Source organism: Puma concolor, chromosome C1, assembly GCF_028749965.1.
Source record: "Puma concolor isolate L17-30 chromosome C1, mPumCon1.1.hap2, whole genome shotgun sequence".
NCBI lineage: Eukaryota > Metazoa > Chordata > Mammalia > Carnivora > Felidae > Puma > Puma concolor.
The window spans coordinates 215,443,726-215,457,133 of NC_141674.1; the positions used below are offsets into that span (position 1 = coordinate 215,443,726).

General features: G+C 43.4%; 1 protein-coding gene across 8 annotated transcripts in view; it reads left to right on the plus strand.

Annotated features, from left to right (window-relative positions):
- The first annotated feature begins 7,846 nt into the window (after nucleotides 1-7,846).
- The window catches only part of LOC147578739 (DIS3-like exonuclease 2), a 179,507-nt gene continuing 173,945 nt past the window's right edge, over nucleotides 7,847-13,408 (plus strand). For 4 of the 8 annotated variants that reach the window (XR_015255630.1, XM_086719930.1, XM_086719932.1 and 1 more), the window contains exon 1: nucleotides 7,848-8,174. The gene's annotated coding sequence lies outside the window, so the exon portion shown is untranslated. Of the gene's footprint in view, nucleotides 8,175-13,408 lie in introns of all 8 variants that reach the window. The other 4 variants (XR_015255629.1, XM_086719933.1, XR_015255628.1 and 1 more) reach the window with 3 other exon arrangements.

Consider the following 13,408-nt stretch of genomic DNA (forward strand, 5'->3'; position numbering starts at 1 on the left):
ACTCTAGTTGCTTTTTTTCTAAAAATTTACTTATTCATTCTACAATAAAATTTCCATGTTTTTTTTTTATCAAATTTTTAAATGTTTATTTATTTTTGAGAGACAGAGTGCAAGTGGGGGAGGGGCAGAGAGAGAGGGAGACGCAGAATCCAAAGCAGGCTCCAGGCCCTGAGCTATCAGCACAGAGCCTGATGTGGGGCTTGAACTCACAAGCTGTGAGATCGTGATCTGAGCTGAAGTCGGATGCTTAACCCACTGAGCCATCCAGGTGCTCCAAGTTTTCCATGTTTCTTCATTGAACTTTCCCTTTTGCTAATCTTTCCCTGTTGCTCTACCTGAGTTTTCTTCTTGTGTAAGTTGTGTTCAAAATTGTTAACTTCCTTTAATGTTTACAACTTAGTAGAGCTTAACTTTGAATAATATTTCCTAACAATTGAAACTTTTTTGTGGTTTCTCATTTTTGCATTTTGTTTCTCTTATATTTTCTTGGGTATTTAATTGGCTATCCTACTAGTCTGCAAATATTATATTAATTTCTTATCTCAGTTTGCAGAGTAAGCAGATACTGCCTTATTTTCTAATTTATTTGATTTCATATTTATTGTTTTTCCTTTTTAAATTTGCTACCTTTATCTTTAAAAAATTTAGGTGTAGATTTAGTTTATTTTTTCCTTTTTACTTCTTATTTGCACAGGCATGGGAGATACAAAAGTTCCTCCAATACAGTTTTAACTGTGTAAATGGTATCTGTTGTTTTTGGTCTTTAAAGTAATGTCCCCATATTTGGTGTTGCTTTTTTCAACTCAGTTGTTCCGTCACAGAGTCTTTCTTCCGTTATTGCCTGGTCATGTGCATATAAGGTAGTGTACTGGCTTTTTCTTCAATTTTATTGTATGGAAGTCTGAGAAAATATGTGTAAAATCTTTGTGCATCTATTGTGAATATCTTTATCTTCAAAATTGCAATTAATTTTTGTGAAAGCTTAATGTGCACTTGAGAAAGCTCTCTATTTCCCAATTTTTCCTCTTTGGATCAGTTCCTCCAATCACCTCCTTCTGTAGAAGAAATGGAGGCCCCCGAGGTGCAGAGACTTGCCCATGACCTCTCAGTGGGGCTGGGGCAGAGCCTGTGTTTGTGGCCAATGAATGGAGCATTGTGGAGAGTTTACACCAACATGCTCCAACAGCACCCTTCCCCTGCTGGTGCCCCATTCTGTTGAAAAGCTACAGAGCAGGGCTGCCTGAGGCCAAGCAGCTTGTCTTGTGTGCACACCCTCTCCCTGCAGCCTCCCTTCTTTACACTGCATCATACTGACCTGTTGTCCTTGGGCTTCTCTTTGGCCTCGCCTGAAAAAAGGGATTGTTTCCTAGGATGCTGCCTTCTCATGGAAACAGACCTCCAGTGGGTCCGGCCATGGGTGTTCTGGGCATGCCCAGGTATGCCAGAATCCTGGGATGAACATAACTTAATCAGTCAAGCTGGGACCCGCTACACTTGCTTTTGTGCAAGCATGATTTATCTGAGCCAGGCTCTTATTCTGTCTTCTCTTTCTTTAAATGTATTTTTAAAAAGATTCATAGGTGTGGATTTTGTCTTTTTAATCCAGTGTACGATGCTATTTTTTTAAATAGGAGAATTTAGTCCATTTACATGTAATCTTATAATTATTTTGATTGTGTCATTCTGTATTTTTCTCAGTTAATAAAATTCTTTGTTTTCTCTTTAGTTTAAGATTTCTATTGGAGGCCGTTTTTTATTCATTCGAGTGAGATGAGATTTTCTCAAAATTTTCTGAACAACCCAATTTCTTAGTGTTTTACTATGTTTTCACTTACCCAACAAAAAACAGATATGCTCATTTCTTTCTATTTGTTCTGATTCAAAACTATTTTTCTTAAGAAACTTGCTTTTCTTTCTTATAGAGTCAGTTTTTTTGTTGGTTTGTTTGTTTTGTTTTTGGTCATTCACTCACCTCCAAGTCCTCCTTAGTCAAATCCTTTTGCTTTGGTTTTGCATTCTGAAAAGTTTTACCTCCGGTTAATTTTCTTTAATTAAAAAACTTTAATAAAAAAAACTTTGTTTTTAATTTTAAGTAGAGCATGAGCAGGGAAGAAGGGTCGAGGGAGAGAGAGAAAATCTTCAGCAGACTCTGTGCTCAGCATGGAGCCTGATGTGGGGCTCATCCCACCACCCTCGGATTGTGACCTGAGCTGAAATCAAGAGTCAGAGGCACAACTGACTGAGCTACCCAGGCGCCCCTCCAGTTAAAATTTTTATTTATTTATGTATTTATTTATGTATTTATGTATTTATTTATTTATTTATTTAGAAATGTTTATTTATCTACTTTTGACAGAGAGAGAGAACAAGCAGGGGAGGGACAGAGAGAGAGAGAGAGAGAGAGAGAGAGAGAGAGAGAGAGAATCCCAAGCAGGCTCCATGCTGGCAGCGCAGAGGCCAATGCAGGGCTTGAACCCATGAACTAGGAGATCAGGCCCTGAGCTGAAACCAAGAGTTGGATGCTTAACTGATTGAGCCTCCCAGGTGCCCCCAATTAAATATTTTAAAATATGATTATCACATTTTATGAAAACTATACTTTATATCCTTGCTTTTCAGACTAGTTATATGTATCTGTGTAGATAGGCTATACACTGCATAAGATTATCATTTCTCTTTGCCTATATACATATCCTTCATTGAAATTTGCTCCCTTTTCCTTCAATAAGTGGGTCCCCCGGCACACACACATACACTGAGACCCTAAGGAAGGTATGGACTTGAACAGCCATAATTGTACTGAGTGGGTCTGTTTCCCTGGGTTAGCCGATTGGCTCCCATGGACCCCTAACCCATAGGCTGGCCTTAGCCAATCGCATGTTTTCTCTCTATATGTCTAAAATGAGGAGACTCATTCAACATTGGGTGCTGGAAAGGGATGAATAGACTTACCTTTCATTGAAATTTTTCCTCCCCCACTCCAAACACACACAGACGCAGAGCAAACCCATCCCTCCCCTCCAGCACATGACTCCTTGGAGGAGAGTTGTTATCTGGAAAAAAAAAATGGGTTGTGTTGGGAAGAGAGAGTGCCAAAAGAGAAGTTTGGTAGGCAGCAGCATCGGCTACAGAAGGAAGAAAAAAAAGCTCTCTCCGTCGGGACCATCATACACCAGACACTTAGTTGTTCTACACTCCTAAGAGTGACTACGATTTAGGATAACCTCTTAACAAATGATAGTATTAATGAACATGTATTTAGTATGTGCCAGGCAATGTTTTAAACGGTTTACATGTATGGACTCATTTAAATTTCCTATCAACCTTATGAGGTACTATCATTACTCACTTTCGATGAGTAGGGAAACCTCAACGGAGAGGTTGAGTAACTTGCCTAAGGTCACATAGTGAGTAACTGAAGGAGTTGGATTTGAATGCAGCAGTTTGGTTCCCCTTGTCTTAAGAGGCACGATGCACTGTTGTTGTAATGGAATTGCCAGCGTCATGTGAGGCTGGCATCTGGCAGGGGGTGAGGTACAGGAGAAAAGTAAAGTATTGTCCTATAAAGACCTCCAGCTGCAGTGAATTCTCCAACCAAACAAAGGTATAAACATTCTGGGTTTAATGAGTTTGGATGTCATTCTTTTTCTTTCAACGTGTAATAATCGTTAGATGCCATTTACAGCTGCTGAGATAGATCTTTGATTAAAAGACACAGTTCAAAATTGGAAAAAAAAAGGAAGATCAAAGAAAGAAAAGATCAAAATGGGAGGACGAGAGAGTATAAAAATCAAGACAAATTTAAAGCTGAAGATGTGGGGAATAAAACCCCGGAATGATAACATTGTAAATGAGAAGTTTCCAAAATTCATGCTTTTAGTAGCATATGTTAAATAAAAAATAAAAGAAGAGCAAAGAACTAGAAAATAAAAAAATAAAAAAGCCTAAAAATGTTAAGAATAACATGTTGATCAATCCTGATAAAATAAAATGAATAACTAGAAGTATTTGAAAAGGTGAAGTTTTACACAGGAGCTAGAATGTGAGAGAGACATTAAGGTAAAGGCTGAGAGTCATAAGGCAAAAAAAAGTGGGAATGATCTAGAAGGATTTACATTTAAATAGTTAAGAGAAAAACAATACCATAAAGATAGAGGGAAAAGAAAAATGTACTATTTTTTTAAAGCTAACTTTAAAGTGAGGCAAGAACAAAAACAGACTCTAATCAGACAAGGATTGCAAGTGGGAAAGAGTCGTCTGGGCAGGGCTAATTGCTGGAATTGAGGCGGCCAAGATCAACTGATATGGTCAGGATGAGACATATTTTCTGTTCACCCATAACACTCTCCGCTGGCAGCTCTGTCACCTGCACAGATAAAGATGAGGCTTGTGGCACTTGATTCCATCCCATACTGAGCCGGGTCCTTCCAAAGTCATACCCCCAGGCCAGCAAAGCCTCCTTCACGTTGGTCCTTGGAATATGCTCAATTCTACCTTATTCTTTAACATATTTAACAGTCCTTTTGTTATCTTTTAGTTCCTTCAAGCTGAGATTCACACGTGAAAGACAATCAAAACAGGTTGTTGTTGAATGGATTTATTCCATCTTACTTCCTTGAAGTTCTGGTGGTGTTTGGTTATTACATTTTTCTCTCTCTCTCCCCGTCTCTCACACACACACACACACACACACACACACACACACACACACACACACACACACAATCTTTATCACCTAGCTTCATTTTTTTTTTAACGTTTATTTTTGAGACAGAGAGAGACAGAGCATGAACAGGGGAGGGTCAGAGAGAGAGGGAGACACAGAATCTGAAACAGGCTCCAGGCTCTGAGCTGTCAGCACAGAGCCCGACGCGGGGCTCGAACTCACAGACCGCGAGATCATGACCTGAGCCGAAGTCGGCCGCTTAACCGACTGAGCCACCCAGGCGCCCCACCTAGCTTCATTTTTGATGTTCTAACACTTCTTACTGATTCTGAGTTGCTTGGTTATTTACTTTCAGGGTAATTAGTGGCAGTAGAATTGGGTGGGGGAATGAGACAGTTTACAGGACTTGTTTTTGGATTGGGCTATTAGGGTGAGGGTGTGGTGGTGAGGGACAGTGGAGTCACGGATGATTCCTAGGTGTCTGGATGTCTGCCTTTGTGACTGGGTGGATATTAGTACAGAAGACCAAGTTGGGGGTGGTGGTGGTTAGGAATCAGGGTCAGGCTGCACCTGGAAAACTCTGGGGCACTGTAGCTGTCTATACTCCCTAAACTCCCAGGAAGGTTTGTATTTCATAATAGACACAATCCCTCTCAATGCCAGCATGGGATTCTTCTGGAGGTAGCAGATGGCTCACTTCATATACCAACATGGCATGGTAACCCTGGTCCTTTGTTTGTATTCTGGGTATTGCCCAAAGTATTTCGCATCATTAATTGGCTATCCATCATCCAGAGACCAAAGTCAGACAAAGCTCATCACCTGGAACCTTTCTTGCCCACACCATTCTGGAAGTACAGGGTTCACCCACAACTTCCTGCAGTTCTCTAAAAATATGCCCATCATAGAAATGATAAGTTTCCATCTCGAGGCACCACTGAAATCTCCTGGAGCCCCAGCCAAGTTGAGCCTGATGAATCACCTTGGCTCAACTGAACACAGTTCTTTAGAATTGATACTCTATTCAAGGCTGTCAGGAGGATGCGGGAATAGACTTTATCTTTTGTACTTCATGGATTTGGGGCTTTTTCTATATTACAAGTTGACTTTGTCCCTTCCGCTCACATAATAATTGATTTAGCTTCCCTTTACCAAACTATAACCATTTTCTGGTCCTGCCTTGCTCATGTTACACCTAGCGTCCCTTGGCTGATATTTTGGGTGTTCCTAAACTCTTCAGCCACACGTTTCAAATTTCATGGTTTACTCTCACAGATGGTTGGTCACATCCATTGTGGGTAGACTTGTAGTCTCTTAGAGAAGAATATTTCTCTTCTGAGTGAGCTTGTTGTAATACTTGATATAATGAGAATGTACTGGTTCTGGACTGGAGGTATGCTTGTGGGGCAAGCCTTTCACCCTTTCCTTTTGCCCACATGAGGAAGCCCAGAGCTCATTCTACTTAGATGATGTCCACCCAGCCCTGTAGCCTTCACACTAGCTGACACACTTTCTGCCAGCTGTCCCCAAATGGGATCTGCCTGTGGAACTTACATACAATAATTGTCCTTCCTTTGCTCTTCTACACCTGCTTCTACTTTTTAATGTTTATTTATTTGAGAGAGAGAGAGAGAGAGACAGAGAGAGAGAGAGAGAGAGAGAGAGAGAGAGAGAGCGCGCTAGCAAGGGAGGGGCAGAGAGAGAGGGAGAGGCAGAATCCGAAGCAGGCTCCAGGCCCTGAGCTGTCAGCACAGAGCGCAATGGCAGGGCTCGAACCCATGAACCCGCGAGATCATGACCTGAGCCGAAGTTGGATGCTTAACCAACCGAGTCACCCAGGGGCCCCTTCTATTCCTGCTTCTAATATTTTTGGTTTCCTTGGCTTCATCTCCCATTTCTGGCTCTGAAACCCCAGTTTTTATGTTATCAAAACTTTGTTCTTTCCCCTTTCTGGGTATTCCCATCCCTGGCTCCATTGGGGCTCCTCCCTCCCATTGAATCCTTTGCCATCCTCTGCTTCCTGACCCTGCTGGGCTTCTTCCATCATCTACAGTTTGAATAGACAAGGTTTGCCTACATCACAGTCTTGCTGAGGATTCAGACCTGTGTGTGCATTAAAAATCAAAGGCTCGTGGGTTCATTTATTCTTTAAACAAACAGTGATTAAGGCTTTTCTTTGCGGCAAGCACTGGAGACCCAAGATTAAACAAATATTTCCCACCTTCAAGAACTTCAGGTATTAGAAGAATCCCGAAATTTACAAATACTTTAAAAAACATTAAGGCATTCAGGAACAATTTAATGTATTTCTTTTCCTTGTCTTAATGTGGAGCACATGGTGGTGGACTCCTTCACTACACAGATTCAAGCTACCGTCGACTTTGACGCCCTATTCCTGAATTTTGATTTTTTATGGTCACCACTAGGCACTTGATCTTCACAGCATTTGACACTGGTGACCACCTCCTTACTGGAATTCTTTCCTCTCCCACTGTCTTCTCAGCAGTCCTTCAACCAAACGTTCTAATTTTGTTTTCGTTTTTTAGTATTTTATTTTTAAGTAATTTCTACACCCCTAGTGGGGCTCAAACTTACAACCCCTAGATCAAGAGTCACATGCTCTACCGACTGAACCAGCCAGGTACCCCTTTCAAGGAACATTCTGAACGCTCTTTGGAGGTTCCTGTTCCTTTGTTCACAACATGAAAACATCATGGTTTTGTTTTCTGGGCTCCATTCTTTCCTGTCTACGCACTTCCCTGGGCAGGCCACACTGATCTTTCGGTCGGTATCTCAAACGAGCCTACTCTCGTACCTGAAACACTCCTCCTTACCCTCTTACTTGCTTGAAGTAACCTTTTCCCTACCCGAGTCCGGGTAGGCTCCCACAGCTTCCCATACTTAGCCCACCCAGGTAAGCCGTATCTGTCTGCCCGCGCTCCCACCAGTCTGCACATTCTGGCGGCAGGGACCCCGCCTGGATTGCCCATCCCTGCATCTCCAGTGTCAGCCCTGCCCCGAGCCTTGAGCAGGTGTCCAACAACCAAGTATCTAGTAAACGAAAGAATGAGTAAAGCCCTGTGCCAGGAAAGGACGGGCGTGGCTACATCCGGGGGGCCTAGAAGCAGGGCGCGAACCCGGACTGGAAGCAGGGCGCGAACCCGGGCTGGAAGGGCTCCCGCGCAGGGGCGGGAGGGCTCCCGCAGCTGACTGGCTCTCGAGCAGGGGGCCGCGGCGGCCGGGGTCGCCCAGCTAGGGCCACCGGCTACAGTTCATCGCCCCCGCGAGGCGAGGCCACAGAAGTCGCGTTGGCCCTTCGCCAACTCCTGCCACCTCCACCGCAGAGGAACGACGGCCGACCACCGTCTCCGCCGCGCTCCCGAGGCACGCGGCGTTCTTGGCCCCGTCCGGCCACCGTTGCTTTCTATACAGCGGCGCCCCTGACCCGGAAGAGTATTCTCCTTAGCAACTGCGGGACCGCGGCGGCGCCAGCCTCCCGGGAGCGACGGTGAGGCCTCCCCGCCCCCGCTCCGCGCGCCCCGCCTCGACCCTTTCCCTGGACCGGCCCCGGGTCTGACCTGCCACGTCTCCGCAGCGCTTAGCGGGGTACCTGCGGCGCCGGTCCTGGGCGAGCGCCCTCCGCCTCGGGCATCGCTCCCCGGCTCCGGCGTCGCCCCTGCCCACCTCACGCCCCCCTCTCCCCCGCTCCCGGCCGACAGGGCCTGTCAGGCCCGGCTCCTCGCGCGGGGTCCCGCCGGCCCTCTCTCGTAGCCCCGTTAGGGGCGCGGATAAGAAAACCAGAATTAAGCAGAGCCTGTTGCTGTGGAGAGGACGCTTCCCGAGGCTCGGGTCACCTGTGGACGCGTTCTTATGGGTCCAGATACAGGTGTTTGGGACTGGCAGGGATGGAACCCTTGAGGAGCCGGGAATGGCAGCCGCTTAATTAGAATGCTTGCTGTTTGCCTGCTGCTTTGCGCTTGCCAAAGCGATGTCTTTTATCTGCTTTGTTGATCGTGGAGACTCTTGTAATTGAATATTTTCAACTGACCGTTTCCCGGGGATTAGGTTCCCTGTTTTTACTGATGTGCGGTTAGTATTATGTAGCTTAGATTTTGTGTCTTCCAATTTTCTACGGAAGGAACTCTCCCTGGGACTGATTACCTTTGGGAAACATTTCAAGTGAATTTTGCTGCGTTGAAAAAAGTAGGGGCAGGTGTTGTTAATATCTCTGATTTGCATTTGAAAAGACACAGTGATCCTGAAAACCTCCCTTTATTGAGTTTGTAGGTGTGGTACTAAGAAAACTCTAAACCTTATTTGAACATTGTTAGGTAACAATTTTATATTTAATGATGATAGAGTTAGGGGCGCCTAGGTGGCTCAGTCAGTTGAGTGACTTTAGCTCAGGTCTCGATCTCAGGATGGTTGGCTTCCAGGCCGGCATCGGGCTCTGTGCTGACAGCTCAGAGTCTGGAGCCTGCTTCACATTCTGTGTCTCCCTCTCTCTCTGCCCCTCCCCCCTCTCTCTTTCTCAAAAATAAACAAACGTTAATGATGAAAGAGTTAAAGCAGGCATGCGAACAATTTTTGGGAATGACATTTGGGAATAAAAGTGCAGGAATTTCGATAGCAAAATCCATTAATCAGCACGGTATAGTGTTCAACCAGCACGCCCAGTGTTCTAGGTACGTGAAAGGATACAAAATAAGAGACCGTACACATTAAGTTATTGGAAAAACTACAAAATAGCATTTGTTTAAATACAGAATCAGAGGAGAGAGCAGTATGGGCTGGAGTTTTCTGTAACATGTTTATGGATTATATCTCTAAAGTATAGGTACAATTTGTGTTTGTATTGGAGGGGACAGGGCATCCTAAACAGTTTCGTATGTTAAGTGTGCGCGTGACATTTTGTAGTCCTTATTTAAAGCTCTATGGTCACTTGATTCTATTTCACTCTTAGTAAAAATCAGTCTGGCGTTTTTTTCTGTTTGAGATCTAAATGAATATGGTTAATATCAGGAGGCTTTGCCACTGAAGAGATTCATTCCTTTTGTGATGGTCTTACTTTTATGTGAGACACCACAGTTTTCAGTAAAGTTAGTTACTAGTTCCTATATACTTAAGAGTTTTGTGAAATGTTGCTTTTAATATTTGACAGCTATTTCCAGAGTGCTTCCTATGTAGGAGGCATTGTATCAAGAAATACCAAAAACAGGTTACTCAACAAGGAGTAGTTTTGCTTTATCTGCAGTGTATGTGTGTGTGTGTTTGTATGTTTTACCCATCAGCCTTTGATGCTCAGCATTTGCGTAGGGACATAGAAGGACCGGAGAAATTGATACAGGCATCTGAATTGACTTTTTTTTTTCCCCCGTAGGAGTTGAATAGGGATTTTTGGCTCAGTTGCTTTGGATGTCCTTCAAAGATTCATTAAGGAGACCTCTTACAGTGTTTTATTGCTTTCTTATAGTTTTAGTGGCCATTTATTCACTTTTTTAAAAGTACTTGAGTGCCTATTTGGTGCATTGTGCTTTTGTTGGAAATGGGGGAGAGTGAACACATCCGTGGCTCCTGTCTTCAGCAGATGATACCAAATAATCACACGGATGTGAAACTGCAGATTTTTTTCTTTTCTTTTTTTGATTTAGGGAAGTCACGGGAACGACATTTGAACTAAGATCTGAAGGATGCACAGGAAAGGAAGAGTGTTCGAGTCAGACCCAACAGCACAGGCAAAGGACAGGACAGGACAGCACAGGCGTTCATGGGGAGGACTGAGGATTTAGGGTGCAGCTCTATGTAGAGAACAGGAAGAGTGTTGGAAGAATCTGGTGGGAGGGAGCTGGAGAGGTGGGCCACAGGGCCTTGTAAGCAGTTTGAGGAGTTTTTCTTATCTTTCGAGTAAAGAGAAGCCTCTATACTGTTTTACTTACAGACTTCCGCTGGATTGCAGGTGGGGATGACATTGTTACATTGTGTTTATATAGCCTGCTTTGTATTTCTACCTTTGCTTCCTATTTGTATCGTCTTCTTCCTCATTTCCCCAACGTGCTCCCTCAGTGTTACTGTAGTTGGAGAAGCTTCCATGTCCTACCAGCGAGATGTGTCCACTTTTTTTTTTTTCTTAATTGAGAGAAAAGGAATTTTAGGGATTAGTATTGGACACTAGAAGTTAGTTGATTTGGGGGCGCCTGGGTGGCGCAGTCGGTTAAGCGTCCGACTTCAGCCAGGTCACGATCTCGCGGTCCGTGAGTTCGAGCCCCGCGTCAGGCTCTGGGCTGATGGCTCAGAGCCTGGAGCCTGTTTCTGATTCTGTGTCTCCCTCTCTCTCTGCCCCTCCCCCATTCATGCTCTGTCTCTCTCTGTCCCAAAAATAAATAAATGTTGAAAAAAAAAATTTTAGAAGTTAGTTGATTTGAAATATTTTTGCATCAGTATGACTGCTAGGGCACTAACTTCTGAGACCTGTTTCTTTTTATGTGCAATAAAAACACATAATATAAAACTTACCCTCTTAACTATTTTTAAGTATACAGTTCAGTGATGTTAACTGTATTTACACTGTTGTGTAACAGATCACTGGGACTTTTTTATCTTGGAAAACTAAAACTGTACCCAATGAACATCTTCCTGTTTCTTCCTCCAGCACCTGCCCCCCCCCCCCCCCCCCCCCCCGCCCAGCTCCTAGTAGATTTGAGTTTTATTGCTCTAAATGCTTTTTGAAAGAATCATATTTGTACCACATTTTGTAGTGCTTATCTCAGAATGCCTTCAGGTCAGTTGATTTTGGGTATTGGACTGGAAACAATTTTGAGATGGTTCCATATTTTAAGTACAAAAAAACATAACAGAGCATTTTCTTAGACGGGGAAGATTTGCAAACTTTTATTTGCAGTTTTCCCATTTTATCTCAGACTTTGTATTCCTGTAGTGTTGTATAAGTAGCCTTATAGAATCCAGTTTGTTTTTATTTTTTATTTTTTTTAAATTTTTTAATATTTATTATTGAAAGACAGATATAGAGCATGAGCATGGGAGGGGCAGAGAGAGGGGGAGACACAGAATCTGAAGCAGACCCCAGGCTCTGAGCTGTCAGCACAGTGCTGATGCGGGGCTCAAACTCACAAGCAAGATCATGACCCTAGCCGAAGTTGGACGCTTAACTGACTGAGCCACCCAGGTGCCCCTAGAAGCCAGCTTTTAGAATGACCATTGAACCTTTTGAAAGTTGTTTTTTTGTTGTTTTTTTTTTTTGTTTTTTTTTTGCTTTAAATGGGGAGTTGCTGTGGAAAGTAAAGTTCATTTTCGTTCAAATATTACTGAGCACATGCACAAATCAGACTGTGGGCCTGGAATGGTTCTGTAGATCCCTCTGAGGTCCACCTGTCCATGCCATTACTGTGACATCAGGGAGACAGCCAGATTCTTGTTGTCTTTATTAGATGGAAGGTAGTGGTGGAGCTGTGTCACAGACTCTGGGTCTAAAGTTCTCTCTGGTCCAGCAAGAGAGTGGACGCAGGATTAAAATGGGAGAGATGGCTAATGTCTGGGAGAAGACAAGAGCCCCAAATAAGGGTCCTTGCTCCATATTTGTTAAGATCAGAAGGCTTACAAATGTGATGGGCGTGCACAAAGAGATAATGAATCTGTGAACATTAACTCATGGGCATGAGGGAAAAGGGGTTTTGAAGATATATGGTGTTAGGGGTTTGGGTCTATATAAACCAAAATCCTGGTGCCGGGCAGATGGATGTTAAGGGTAGACCTGAGGTGCTGTGTCTGTTTATCTTAGCCAGCCTAGGGGATAAGACAGACAGAGGATGCAACCTCAGGGTCAAAAGCCACCTTTCTTTTGCTAATCAGCTCTGCTCTGGGTAGTTCACCCCTCAGTGGTCTATCACCCTATTTACCTGTTTACCTAATTTGGTTCTTCCTTCCTGTGAAAGCAGCTTTCTGCTATAGTACTAAATTGGGGGGCCTTTTCGCCCTGAATACCTAATCTCATATACCTTTGCCCCCCGCCCCCCATCTTGGGGCCTCTGCCCTGTCTATACTTATTTACCCAATCTTGTTTACCCACACTTGGGTGTGAGCATCCTATGGCTTTGTAATTCTTTTTGCCTTGTTGACCCATCAGTGCAGGCTCAGGGAATTATTCCTAAGCTTATTCCCCACAGAGCTGCTCCTTTGTGTCACATCAAGGGAGATAGAAGGATTTGACGAGAACTTTTCAGATAGCATTTTTTGGAACCATAGCAAGAACTTGATGTCCCAGAGTTGCAGTTATGAGATTAACTCTCATGTTGAGACTGGAAGTGGTTGGGTTTAGTCAACTATTAGTCCAAAGAAACTTAGTTTTCTATTTTTTTTCCTATGGTGGTAAAATTTACCATCTTAACCATTTTTAAGTGTTCTGTTCAGTGGTATTAAATACATTCATAATGTGGAAACATCACCACCATCCATCTCCATAACTATTTTTTGTCTCATAAAACTGAAACTCTATGCTCATTAAACAACAACTTATTCTTTCCTCTCCCCAGCCTCTGGCAACTACTGTTCTACCTCTGTCTCTATGATTTTGGGCACTCTGAGTACCTCAGAAGTGGAATCATACAGTATTTTTTTGTGACTGGCTTATTTCATTTGGCATAATATTTATTTGTTTGTTTGTTTGTTTGTTTAAATGTTTATTTATTTTTGAGAGAGAGACAGAGCATGAGTGGGGTAGGGGCAGAG